This window comes from Centrocercus urophasianus, unplaced genomic scaffold (assembly GCF_019232065.1).
Source record: "Centrocercus urophasianus isolate 14NV4802_14NV808 unplaced genomic scaffold, USGS_Curo_1.0 seq_14, whole genome shotgun sequence".
Lineage (NCBI taxonomy): Eukaryota > Metazoa > Chordata > Aves > Galliformes > Phasianidae > Centrocercus > Centrocercus urophasianus.
The window spans coordinates 15,579,757-15,592,839 of record NW_024884586.1 but is presented as its reverse complement, the minus strand read 5'-3'; positions in this window follow the sequence as shown (position 1 = coordinate 15,592,839).

Below are 13,083 nucleotides of genomic sequence, written 5' to 3'. Positions count from 1 at the left end.
TGTATTTGGAATTTTTTTTTTTTTTTTAAATCAGTTTTTTCACTGAGAGGGAAGGGAACATGGAAGACAAACTTATTTCAGTACATAACACTGATTCATTTACAAAATTCAACCAGCAAATTATCCAAAGATCACTTGAAAATAAAATAGCATATTATCCTGTACATAAGGATTTAAAGACAAGCCTGAAAAAGAATTGGATAGAACTGACAGTTTATAGCCAACATCTCCTCTTGAATTTCATGGCTTTGTGAGCTTAACATGGCTAAAGACCTCATTTTAGCTAACAGTATGAAAACCCAATGCCCCCCTCTTCAAAATATCCTTTACAGGAACAGCACTGTAAAAATTGAAACTGTACTGTAAAAACCAACTCTTATAAGTGTAAGAAAAATATCGTTGCCTCTAGGAGGCAGCATTTTATTGCAAATACACTTAAAATATAATTTAGTGTTTTGACACCTCAGGATTTTCAAATCTCCTGTGATTATTAAAAATTATATAGCAGAAAAGAAATAAACATTTACGCTTGCAATGGAGATGTATGTGTAAAAATGAGCTCTGCTTCTCCAACCAGACAGATCCAATTCTTAGATGAAATAGAGAATGCCGGGCGCAAAAGTGTTCCTTGCATTTCTGTTCTCCTAGGTTTTCAGTAGCGAGTTAGAAGAATTTGATAGAGAAGCTGAACATTCAGCTCATTTATCTACTCTCAGCAGGATACCCTCCCCTGTGTAGGAAAACATTTGCTCATTTGCTTAAAGCTCAGCTGCTAACAGGGCACAAACATAAGCTTGCATGCGCCAGTTTCTTCAACTGCGCCCTTCAACTGCACTGGCAGTGATTTGGTTTTCTTTTATTCACACAGCTTTAATCTGAGCTGGAGACAGCATTCTCTTTCAGGACCACCATTACTAAGATGCTAAGATCTCATGCTAAAGCAGTACACCTGGGGAAGTGCAGACCTTGTTTTAGTGCTGCAACGTGACCTTTTGAAGTACAGCTGCCTTTCTCTCTGCATATGGTCCCTTGGTGCTCTCAGAGGAAAAGCATTGTTTATTTTTTTAAATCTGCCTCACATGTTAATAATCTTATAACATCCCAAGAGTCCCTATTTGAGTGTGGAACAACAGAGAAGGCCACAGTGGTTTGTGCCTTTTGGACACATCAGAAACTAAGAGGCTTTCATAACAGTGAGTTGGCTATACCCCTAACTTCAGGGGTCTCTGTGCTTGATGTAAAACATTTTTATTTTCTAATTTATTCTCTGATCAGCTCAGCAATGTGCATTGCTCTCACAACACAGATTGATACCTAATTAAGATAAAGAATTCCTCACAATTACTTCAGTTAGTTTTTCAGGGAGCTGGTACAACAGTCGGCTTGAGTCTACTTTAATGTAGGAATAAAATGACTGCAAACAGGAAGGTCCTTATTGGGAATATACAAAGCAGATGGACCAATTTTTAAGTTTAAAGTCCATGAGGACTCACTGCTGTCCTCTGATCTGATCCTCTGTACCCTCATGTACCATTCATCTTTAGTTTTATCATAGAATAACCTGTGTTGAAAGGGACATCAAAGATCATCTAGTTCCACCGCCCTGCCGTGGGCAGGGTTGCAAGCCACTAAATTGGGCACTAGAATCAGGTTGCCCCAGGCCCCATCCAAGCTGGCCATTAACTTCTGTTTGAATGAAAATAGATCCTTTAAAAGCAAGCTGCACACCATCAGCCTTGATTTCAAAACTGCCCAGCATGGAGAGCCCTCCACCATCCCTTGGAAACCTTTTTCACAGAACTTAAGTCCACTTTTAAAAATCTGCAGCATGCTTCTAGCCCGAGTTTGTCTGCCATCAGCTTCCGGCTATTAGATTCCGTCACCACTTCGCTTGACAGAGAAGGACCACTACTATAAAAGATTTATGGATTCTGACTGAACAAACCCTTAGCTTTTTCACTGACCTTGAGCCACACTCTAATTCACTGCCCTCTAGGTATCTATCATCCACATACCTCTTTCACAATCTCCTTCCAAACTGCCCAGTGAGTTTGTGCTGTCCTGCAGAGTGGGGTTCAGTGTTGCTCCACAGCAGTCCCACCACTGTCAAACTCAGGTGTTTCACGCCCTTCCAAATTCTGCTCAGAGTTTCTCCTTTTTATCTCCTATGGATCATGCTACTTGGTGGTATTTGCTCCTATAGTTTTGTTTCTGAACTTTCTCATTTCATTAGCTTTGAATACAGAGAGCACGTGCCAGGCTATCTGGTATCATTTAGCTCTATAATTAAGACAGTATTGCAGGGCTTGAAACTCAGCTTCCCGAGTATGGAACTTACAATGCCACGAGGGATAGAAGTGCTGTACCACAGCCAGATTTACAGTGGATACTGATAATGAAAGCCACTTAGAGCCCTGTACCCATTTACACCAGCTGTAGCACCACAGCTCGAAGATCACTTTTCTTGAGGCTAAGTACTGTGTATCTCCTGTTCAGAAAATAACTCTTTTCTATTGTCTTAATACTTCCATTTACTTGATTTGTGTGTATAGGTTTGCTTCAGCAACAGCGATGGATAAGCAATGCCCATGGTCTTCTCACAAATCTCTTTTTTGCTTATAATAATGTTGAGACAACTGCTTTGTCTTAATGGGACTGCAAAAGATTCTTTCTGTTGTCTGTAATATTTCACCATCTGGTGAAGTATTTAAACTCGATGGAAGACAAAATCCCTTCCTTAAAGCTCTTATAACCTGATGCCACAACATACAAAAGCTTGAGGAGGGGATATAGACATCTTAAGCATTAGCCTTTTACCTTCTCCTTTGTTTCTGCTGTGCTTCATTTTCTGAAGAAAGGCAGGATAGTTGTATATGGTCCTCTGCCATCAACTGAGAATTACAGTGCCTAAGGTTGGATGGCACAAACAACTTGCTATTATCTAGCAAGCTATTTTAGACCATCATCCTATTCAAACCGTCCCATTTCTGTAGCACAGGATCTCAGATTCTCATAACAAGTCAGTACAAGAGAAAATACGAGCTTACACCTTCAGGCTAATCTGACTGGCTCAAGCATTTCTCTTTCCCATTTTTTTTCTGTTAACTCACACTTCTGCCTGGTGAAATGCCTCAGTAAGAACCAGTCAGAGCATTTCTGCCAAATACACCCCTGACAGAGTGGGTTGACTCAGGAAAAATGTCTGCAACAGTCATCTTTCATTCGGATGTAGGCTTCCCCCATGATAGGGAAGGATCCTTGGAGTTTATTTTGTCTCTTCTATTGATAGAATAAAAGCTGCAAACTGTTGACCTCCTTGTTTTAATTGTTGGCAATAGTATTAAGAAGCTTTTTTGTGGTAAGGCATGAACTACCTCCAGGCAGTACAAAAGCCCGTCTAATTCTCCATGTGATTTGCACTAATAATTCTTCACTCACAGAAAGACTCTTTCACATAACTGATGGACAGAAAACCCCAAAATATCAGTGGAAAATCTCAAAGAAGAAATGGAGAAACTATATGCACCACAGATAGGCCAGTGCCTTACATTTTGTCATCACAGACTGTTTAGATCTTAAGTATCAGAAGCTGAAAAATCATGCTAAGGAGGCATTTAACAACTGAAGTGGACGAGGTACACTTAGCTTCATTTTTTCCTCTGATGTTAGCATTATTTTCAGCCCAAGGAAATCAGTTGTGTTTTCTTCTAATGTAATTTCAGCACAGAAACTCAGACTCTGGAGCAGACCTGCAGGACTGATGTTGTCCTTAGGCGATTTACCTCTCATTTGGTTCTGGAAATTACATGAAGTTGTAAAAATCAACAACAAAACTACTAATCCCACAGCATGATCCCAGAGCTGACAGGACTCCAACAACTGCCAGCAAAGAGAACAGTAGAAATTCTGTAGTGCTGAGGGTAAAAGGTGGGACCCAGCACTCCTACTGCATTCCTTCAGTGCGCAAAGGAGGTGAAATGGAACGATGTCTCTATTAATAAAAGCCATGTTTTTCTTTGCTTTGTCTATAAAGATAGACAACTGGCCATTGTTCAAGGCTTGCACTTCTTTTTCTTTGTCTTACATCTCTTTGGCAGTATTAATAAATCTAGCCAAAGCAAATCTTAGTAGTTGAAATATGTCATACATTGGAGTTCATCTTATAATCATGAATATGCTTTTGCCATTCTTACATGTATTCCTGTACCAGAAAATACATGGTTAGAGAGACTATAAAATGTGTTTTCAGGCCTGAACCTGCCCATAACGTTTAGCTTGCAAATGCAGGATTTCATCTTTCCACATTAGTAAGTCTATTTACTAATTACCTAATACCGATTTACCAAATACCAAATTATCAAAGGCAGATATGACTGACCAAAAAAAAAAAAAAAACCAAAAAACCCATGTGATTCTGCACGACTGAAATGTGACTGTCCAGTAAGGAAGGTTGTTACGCTGGCCTCCCTTTAGCTTATGACCGCCTTAAAGAAAAAGGCAAACCTGTATTATCTGGTATTGAAACAAGCAGCAAGTGCAAACCTGACTTTGAAATATGTTGACGGCCCACTTTTTTTTTCTTTTTTTTTAGAACAGGATGTGCTGAAAATAAGCAACCTTTATAGATAGATGCAGTGACTGGGTGTGCCAAAGCTAACTGAATTATGTATCTGTACCAGTTATATGCATCAGTACACCCAGAAAATTCTGCAGTCTTTGCCCTGCTGCTCGTAGGAGCTCACATATTGCTAATATTCCCTGTTTAGCAAGAGTTGTTTTGTTTTCCTAGCAATAGCAGCAAAAGGTTGCTGCATTGCTGTTATTATTAAAATATGGTATCTTCTGTACATCTTACATTTCACAGTGTAAGACATTTCTGGCAATGAAAACCTAATCTTCATGTATGAGCCACTAGAAAACGTCTTGGAGATATATATTATTAAACTACATTTTACAGAGATTTTTATCTGCCCTTCTTTCCACAGCCTGTTGTAAGCAGTTTTTAATGTAATTCTCAGAACAGCTTGTAGCAAACACATGAAAATTGCATCTCATGGATGAGCTGGATGCCCTCTTGGCTCCAGATCTCTGTCAGCATGTTCTACCCTTAACAATGTTTTCTTCCTTTCTTTAAGATTTCCAAATGTCAGGGACCTCTGGTTTAGCTGTCTCAGATTCCGTTAGCACTCTTAAAAAGCACCCATTCTGTGGAGGAAATCAAAGGCATTATAAACACCGCATCCTGTCCTTTTTGTTCTCTTTCAGATTCTCCCCTCTCCTATCTCCTTTTAGCAGTGATGAAAGAATGAAATACCCTGACAACATGGCAAATTCACAGAACCATAGGAGCATAAAATCATTAAGGTTAGAAAGACCAGTAAGATTATCCAGTCCAACGATCAGCCCATACCTGTTACTGCTTTAGACCACATCCCTCTGTGCCACATCTGCACCTTTCTTAAACACCTCCAAGGACAACAACTCCACCGCCTCCCTTGGCAGCCTGTTCCAACACCTCACCTCTCTTTCTGAGAAGAAAATTTTCCTAACATCCATAAATTACCTTCAATTTCAAGGTAAGGCCTCATGGCACTCTGATTACAATATTACCACTTCAACTATGGGATGAATGAAGAACCTGCAAGTATTTGCTAAGTAAGAAAACATTGCAAAATTCTGTCTGTGTCACATAAAGATCAGATCAGCAAAGTAAAGCACGAGGATGTGTTCAAGGCATTAAAAGCTCCTGAGCCACAAAGACTAAGAAGCAAAGAAAGCGTTTATCAAACTATTTGAATGTAGTGTTCTTCCCACTACTGAGATATGTCAGTGATTCAGCCTGGTTCGGTCGCTTTTATGTTCTTGTATGTATATGCAGAAGACAACACTCCAGATTTTCCTTCTGTGGGCAGAGCTAGAAAAGTCTGTTCCCATGGGCTCAGCAGTGTATCAGGGAATTGTCTCTGGATAAGGAGTACATCACAATCCCCTTCTTGAAAGGAACAAAGGGAGTTGGAAAGCAGGGGTCGAGGCTTGTATCTGGAAAACCTTGTTGAGTGAGCAGGCAGCAAGATGATAGAATGTCCCGTTTTAAAGAGAAGTCTTTACAAATTAAAATGTGAGTTGGATGTGTGAGGAAAGCTTTGTGAGAGGGAGGTGAACATGACTTCTGCAAGTGAACAAAGGTGAGTGGTCATGATAAAAATCAGTAAAAGAACCAAAAAGTTTTTTTTTTTTTTTTAAAAAAAAGCACATCAAAACTTGAGCTACAGAAAGATAGAATATATATATATATTCTTTTCTTAACAGTTCTATTTATAGAGTTTACTCTTTTTCCTGATCCACAGACAGAAGCTGTATTCCAAAATAGAAGGACAAAGGAAATAGATCTGACTGCTTTTTCCAGACCCATTTAAGGAACATTTGGCACCTTGCTTACTAGTTTCACTACGGCCCAGTTACATACTGACCCAGAATTACAACCATCTTCAAGCCACTGGGTAATCTTTGTGAAGTGCCCCAGGAAACAGTTATTTGTGCCACAAGAAACACATTGAGAAGTGGAATTGATTTTTCTCTCCTCCAACTTGAGCAGTCTGAGAAAGAAGGCAAAAATAAATGAGTCAAAGGAAGTCTGAGAGAACTGTGTGGCCCTTCAGGTCTATTCAAGTGGATTCTTTCACTGTGCTCATTGGCTCACTGCCTGACACTGGTGTAGTAAGCAGTGTGACTAATACTCAGCATATGCTGTTTGCTCTCTCATTCTCTCCAGAGGAAAAAGCATATGCATCAGTGTGCCTTGTTTAATAGGATTTTCTACTGTCTTTTTGAACAGAAATGCTGGTCTGCACTAAAGCTGGAGAAAGCAGCTCTGAAAGGTGCAGACCTGCACTCTGAGGGGAAGGAGGTGAGGTGTGGGACAGTGTTTAGCCCTTGCAGGTGTCCATTCCCCACCCTTTGAAGAAAGGGGAAGTTTTGCCTGACAGAAGCTTTGTTCTGACTATAGTGCTCTCATGCATATCACTACCAGGGGACTCAAGCCAGCACTTCTGACAATCACTATCTTTATGTTAAAATAGAAAAACCTCAACCTCTTGAGCAAATGAGCAGGCTAGCCCTCAGAAAGACAGCTGGAGAGCTGATCAAATATTTGGATGCTCTTTCTGTGAGCTAGCTAGCAAGGCCCAGCCCCTTCTGCTGACGTCTTTCCTCTCTATCACACATCAGACTTTTCCCAGTGGAGCTGGAGAACAGGCTTCAATGAAAACTGCCTGTTTGCAGCTATATGGATATTACAGCTACCACAAGCACTACTTCCTCTACCAGACCTGGAGCAGAAACATCATTATCAGGATAGAAAGGGAACCTTGTTGCCTAGCAAAGGTGGGATGATTTATCTCCGTCTCTAGATTGGTCCCTTTTCTTTCCTGCACAAAAGAACTGTTTTCAGACTTCCAAGGAGAATGAAGCCAGGCTAGAAAACGGAGTGAATGTAAAACAGCTGCTCTCCCACGGAGGAGAAGGAGTCACAGGTTTTCATTACTTTTCGTTCCTGTGCAGCTCAAGACAATGGTTTTGTCTGCCCCAATTATTGCCCTTGGGGCTACCTTAGGGACTGCAACTAGCATCCTTGCCCTCTGTGGTCTCACCTGCTTCTGCAAATGCAAGCAACCTGGGAAAGGACTCTCAGAAAAGGACCAAGATGAGGACACAGAAAATACTAAGCCCAGTGTGCTTCAACCAACCCAGCAAGTAAGACACCATCTCTCACTCTATGCTTTTTCTTTAAATGCTGAGGGGGGGATGCAACTTCTCTATTAAGCTGTTCAGCATGTGGTTTATGCTGCCTACTTATCTGCTTACTGTGTTTAGAATGTAACATCATGTTAATGGGAGGAAGACTGAGGGGAACGGAGATGGGAGCTGGGTGACCCACAGAATTACCAGAGCAGCAGACAGCTGCCACACTGCCAAAGAAAAAGCTGTTAATGGTAAAAATAGGGAAGGAGGGGAGGAGAAAAGACTGCTCAGCTGTCAGTCTGGTCACAAGACAAATCGTTTCCCAAGGACAGAAGACTGGACTTTACCAGGTGGCACACAGCACTATAATGACAAGACTCCTGCTGAGATCTCCTGTACCAGCTATTTATCTAGCTCTGTTCACAGCATCTTATGGTTCCTGCAGGATAGTTCCCTCTCAACAGCTGGTTTCTTGAGATAAATCATCCCTCTTCTTCCCTCTGCCCCTCTAACTGGGGGGAGGAGGGGGGAAGGGGAAGATAAATTATTGGTGAAATTAAAATCAGGGATTGAAGTGATAATAAAAACGTGAGTGAGAATCTGTGTTGTGATGACTGAACAATCTCAGCATGCTGTGGATTCCTCTGTTACTCACTGTAAGAACAGTGTGACATACTGGTAACATCAGTAATCCTTGCATGAGCCTTCTGGATTCTAACAAGAAAAAATAGCAACCCATCAGCCCCTGGAAATAATATCTGTTGGCTCTTGAGGCTTATACGTGCCTAAGCCCACATCACTTCCACCTGGCTGTTCAGCCAAATGTTATGCCACAGCAACCAAGTCCAAAGGCTGGTGATCCACTGCAAAAGTCTTCATTTGCCTTTTAATTATCAGAACTGCCTATCATTTTTGTACTAAAGAGCATAGCAGGAGTCCTAGCTGAACTTCTCTGTAATCATTATCATTATGTATTCAGTCTTTCTCTGGGTACTGCTCTTCAGCTCTCAGTACAGTGTTTCACCCATTCTCCTGTTACAGATTATTCTGAGGAAAGATGACCATATCTATAAGTTATACTGTAGCACATGAAGCAGAATAGCATCACAATAGCTTCTGATGGCAGGGGGATGGAAGGAGGCTCCACTGACCATGACTGAATGAACACCTGCACCAAGCTTAGGACTTCTCTGGAGATCCCTGCTAATTCTGACCATTCTTCCACAAGCGTGGTCAACACTTTCTAGTGTTGCATTGGCTTGCATTTTCCTAAGATGAATTTCAGCTGCTATCTGCCCACTTTGTTAGTTTGTGAAGTCTTCACCAATCTCCCTTCTTGTCTAACCCATAAACTTCTGTATAAAAAGATGTGCAGTACTGTTGAGATTTTTGAAGTTTGCTGTTAAAGTGCATGAGAAGTGTGGATCTTTGACAGTCATCATCACTTTGCATAGCATTTTTTTCCCTAATCTCTTTGTACAAAAGATTTGTTGTTGTTGCTTTTTTAATCTCAAAAACCTCTCAAATCATTATTTGAACTTAATTTTTGGAATGATTATTTGATTTCACACAGCCTTCTGTGAAGTATTTTGGGAAAGCATTAATACACTCTGAGCTTGTCCTTTAAGGCATTATTCTTTTTACACGAGTGAAATACCAGTGAGTCACCAAGAAGTCCAGCCATGGCCCCAAATACAATTAAGACTCCAGTACCCAGCATTTCATGGGTTATAGTCCTCACAACATTTCTACATCAGGTCTTGCCACAACATATTCCAGTGTTTGATCAATACATCAAGTTATTCAACCTATCCTCAGTGTATCACTCTTCTACAAATGACTTAATATTTTTAGCATTATAGACCTTTTCTTTGTTTCTTTAAGAAATCTGGACAAATTATTGCAGCCAAATGAGCATTCTGTAACAGAAAGAGCAAAGTGTTCATAGTCACGTATTCTTTAACTTTAACAATTCTTTCCAATTTAAACAGTTTTGTTGCCAGGCACATGCATTCTCCTGTGCTTTCACTGAATCACAATTAGCCTTCTTTCCTTGAAGGAATAAATCTCAAATTGAGTTCTGTGCTTGTGCCTTAGTTACATCCTCTGCAATCTACACTTGTGAATTGCCCTATTGGGACAACTGCATATCCTAGTCATTGTTTGGCATACTTAATTACTGAAGCTTGTCAGGGTCACTGATTCTGATAAACAGAGATGACAATAGAAAGATGAAGCAAGTCTGTATTTTATTTACTTGGCATGTCTCCCATGACACCGATGCTTGTATTTGCTATAGACAGAGGCTCCCCATGGACATGCCCTGCATACTTGAGAAGGAAGAGTTCAAATACAAAGATACATCCATAGAACAATTACTAGCTGCTGTAGATGTGCAAAATGTCAGCAAAAGGTGCAGGTTCAAATGCCTAAACACATCCAGAAGTGGCAACAATCTGGTGTGTTTTCTGAATGTCAATACTGCCAGACAAAGAAGGGTCAGCTAGAGCCTCCCAGCTAATTTTGGTGTCTTTGCTTTCACACATTTTATGCAGAATTACCAGAATTCTTCTGTATTTAAGATACTGCTGCTGCAAAGGGAACTTCCATAGCACACAGCACTGCAAGTAGCTTACAGACAGCACTTGGGAACAGAGCTGGCAGCAAAAATAATAAACAGAGGCAGATGCAGTTGGAAGAGGGGGTGGGCTAGTCCCACTGTGCTCACATATGTCTCTCATCTCTAATTCTACTGAGCAGAGAGACTAGAAGAATATTTAGGCCCAGTGGAGCTCTTAGTTGCAGTGTGCTGATGGATTTCCTGACTAAGTATCTTCCTTTTAGCAAGCAGAGAAGATTGTGCTAACAATACCTCAAGCTTGTGCAGTATTTTTTATCCCAAAGGATTCACCAGAGTACTTCATATGTGAGATGCACACAGCACCCAGGCTTGCTGCTGTGGTGTGATGGTCAATGGCTAAAACAGCAGCCTCATACAGCAGGGTCAAGAAAGAAAGAAAAGGCAGTAACTGCCATAGCACACACTGTATGAGTGTTTAGAGTCCTTGCAGAACAAAAATATCCTGTTTCTTCAAGCTATTGTCTACTAGTTCCTAACATATTTTGGTTGATTGGTCTTGATCTGAAGAATGAAAGGCTTTGATAAGTTACTTAAACTTCCTATGTATTTTAGGACTGATGAGACTCACATCTCTACAAGAGGGATTTCACTACATTGCTATTATAAACCAGCACTATATGACTTACATAATACCTAAACTCAGCTCAATGCTAGGCAGGTATCTGCACACAGCGATGTGGTTCTTTTTCAACTCACTCCTGAGTAAGTGTCCTTAAAATTAGATAAGAGAAAGTGCTGCTACACAATGGACTTCCTAAACATCAGTGCACCAGTTGCCTTGAGAAGATGGAGCGAGTTCTTTATCATTGCCAAATCCATGTAACTGCAGTGCTATGATACACAAAAGCAGAATATTGACTAGAGATCTAGAGACCAAGACTACTCTCTTTCTCCAGCTCTACTTCTTGAGGAATAGCTAATCTCCCTCAGGACATACAAACTGGGACCATACAGTCCCAACACAGACAAATGCTTCAGGGCATCATCTACATTCTTCATTAATAGGAAACAATGACACTAATGAAGAACTTAATTACAGTTATGAATACTTTTTGGCTCACCTTCATTTTACACTGAACATAGAATAGGTTGGCAGGCAGTGGGGTTGGAGAGAATCCCTGTGCACAACAATCAAACAGAATGGCAGTCTTACTTCCGCTTTTTCTTTTACATACTTTGGAAATATTAACAAAATCTGATGAGAGGGTCAGGCTCATTTGCTAGTCAGCTTTTGTTCTTCCCTGTTGATGAACCCAAATATAAATGAATAAGAAATTACTTCAGTTGTGAGCATATGGGATTCTTTCATGAGATATGAAGAAAAGATGACTGTTACATTCCACTAAAATATTTTTCATTGCTGGGAGAAAATACAATCCTGTGTCAACCTTTGCCCAGTCTGCCAGGGCATCACACCATTTTTCAAGTTCTTCTGTTGATACCATGTTCAGCAGTCAGCAGATAAATGAGTTTGTAAGAACAAACTCAAACAAAACGTCAGTTCTTGTATAATAAAAGAGTACCGTGCTTCTAAGGATCAGATGGAACTCTGGTCCGCAGAGACAACAGATATCCCAGAAACTGATAGACCACTGACTCTACTATTCTTGGAATGCTGTTGCAGAGCTGGTCTGCTCAACCATTTCTCCTTTGTCTTTTTACATGACTGTGACCTATGCTTTTGCCTTCCTAATGCTTTCTACAAGTTCGCTTGAAATGTTGTATAAATCAGAGGTAAAGGTAAACTCTTAATCAAGAAGACATGCACCAAATAGGCTGGTAACAGATTTGGCAAGAAAATCTTTTGACACATAGGAAGGCAGTTGTTTCTCTAACCTGAGAAACAATGGCAGCAAGAATGACCAGGGACACCATCTTATTTCCCTTTGTATCAGTTCATTTGACATAGAGATTCAAAAGAATTAATGAAAAAATAATAAATACTGTCTTAAATTTTCAGTTCAATGTTAAGAAAACTGCAGAGCCAGTCCAGCCTCGAGCTCTCCTGAAGTTTCCTAACATTTATGGCCCCAAACCTGTTGTAACTTCACCTGAGGTTGTTAACTACACGCAATACTCCTTGAAGACAACAGAAGAACCAGCCACTGTAAAACACGCTGTTTTGGATGAGAACAGGATGAAGATACAAGTAAATGAAGAATTGTTCATTCTCCCTCAAAACGGTAGGAACATTTGGTCTTCAGACTATCAGACTAAAGATTTCTTTTCAGGGTGTAGATCTTCAATACTTTTGAACATTATGTGATGCTAGTTAGACTAATAAGCGTGGAAATGAAGACACTGAGTGCTTTTCACTCTCCTACCACAAGGATTGTGAGCTCTTTTTTACATGCATGTGTTTAATATTAAGTAATCAAGTAGTACATCAGGAAATTTAGACAACAAATCCATAATTACAACTGGTTGTATTTTTTTTTTTTATCTAAACACTTTGTTGATGAAGAACCTGCTCTTGGGAAGCAGGTTTCATGTTGAAAAGCATGTATTCAGTGTGAAGTTTTACCAAGAGCTGTTGCCACAATACAGGTGGAATACCTGGTAAAATACTAGGTAGTACTGCTCCTCCAGAAATACTGCTAGCTGTCCAGTAACAGCCCGTATCAGGGACATCAGTGGAATGAGTTCAAGTTTCTACTTTATTTTTCCTGCTTCTTTATTCCACCAGTTCTACGAGATGGTCT